The sequence below is a fragment of the Euprymna scolopes genome, chromosome 16 (assembly GCF_053919585.1).
Source record: "Euprymna scolopes isolate OS-2025 chromosome 16, ASM5391958v1, whole genome shotgun sequence".
In the NCBI taxonomy this organism is placed as follows: domain Eukaryota; kingdom Metazoa; phylum Mollusca; class Cephalopoda; order Sepiida; family Sepiolidae; genus Euprymna; species Euprymna scolopes.
Genome location: NC_136497.1, coordinates 29,720,783 through 29,722,267, shown reverse-complemented (window position 1 = coordinate 29,722,267; position 1,485 = coordinate 29,720,783).

Below are 1,485 nucleotides of genomic sequence, written 5' to 3'. Positions count from 1 at the left end.
GAATTCCAAAGTCTAGCTGTTCGAGGGAAGAAACTATTAGAATAGAAAGCTTTCTGGCATTTAGCGACTTCAATAGTGAAGAGGTGAAGTTTTGTTGCTAAGCAGGTTTGTCGGGGATATGTACATCGAGGGGGGCACAAGTGCAACGAGTTCATCAAAGCACATTCCATTAAAATGTTTGTAAAACAGGCACAGAGATGGGACAGGAGCTGGAGCTTAGTTGACAAAGTGGAACCTATTAGATTGGAAACTCTTTTTTGTACTCTATCCAAGAGTGAGAGGCTAGTGGTAGATGCACCAGCCCAGATGTGCCAACAATACTCCATGCATGAACGAATGGTAGTCTTGTAGAGGTACAGGATTGTCACTAACAAGACAATCAACAACACCAAAACAAGCGAATATCTCATATAGAAAACTGATGGATACCACTGTGGTGGGTTTCCCACATCTTAGCACCTCTAACTATTTGAAGAAACTTTCCACAACTATCAAGTAGTAAAACCCTTCAGTGGTCCCGCAAAGTCTATATGCATCCTCAACCACGGTTGTTCGAATTTTGTTCAGGGTTTGTGAATGATGCTTTTGCTGCCAAGGCAACTCTTTAAAGGTTTGACCATATTAGTGCATGGATTGCCAGTAAATAAAACTGTATATCAGGCAGTTCATCCTGCTAGTGCCGAGATGGTCCATGTGAAAAATTTAAAGTATTCTTTTGAAAGATGTCAAGCACGACCTTGATCCCAAACACTAGTCTTTTGTATCTGTAAAAAAAAAAATGGAAAGGTATTTAGACAGAGTAATTTAGCTCTCATTATCGACTGGGATGTGAAAATATGAGTTGCTTAGGTCAGTTTTCGAGAAAAAACCTACCACCGTTTAGTTTTGTAAATACTTTCTCTGGACTTGGTAGGGGTCTGCCAAACTTCTGGTTGCCCTTTTTCTAATGACGAAAATGGCACATTAGGTTTTCTTCTGAATACTGGTTAAATATTTTGCTTTAACCTTAACTCCGCGGCCATTTTATACAGTTTCCCAGATCAGGTGCGAACGCTCTTATGTATTCTTTTTTAAGTCTGAAATAAAATTCTCTGTTTCTAATGAAAATGATTCTGCTTTTCTGCAGAACGTAGATATTGGTAGGTGCCATAAGTTGAATACATGCATCCAGTCTAAACGGACTAAATTTGCGATATTCTTTAGTATGTAAACTTTCATTTTTTTTAGTTTTCCGCAGTAGCGGTTAGAAAGTCTCCCCCAAAGTTGATTTGTGTGCTGTTCACGGCCTTCGCTGTTTGTGAGATCTCAACATTAGGTCTATTCAATTTTTTCCATGTATTTAAATTTAGTATTGATAGGTCTAAGCCTGAATCTAAATGTAATTTAATTTCTTTGTCAAGAATTTTTACTGTTACATATTTACGTAAACCTTCTTCATGGTTTTGAACGGGTTTCGTTAGGCGTACCCAACTTTTAATTCTATTT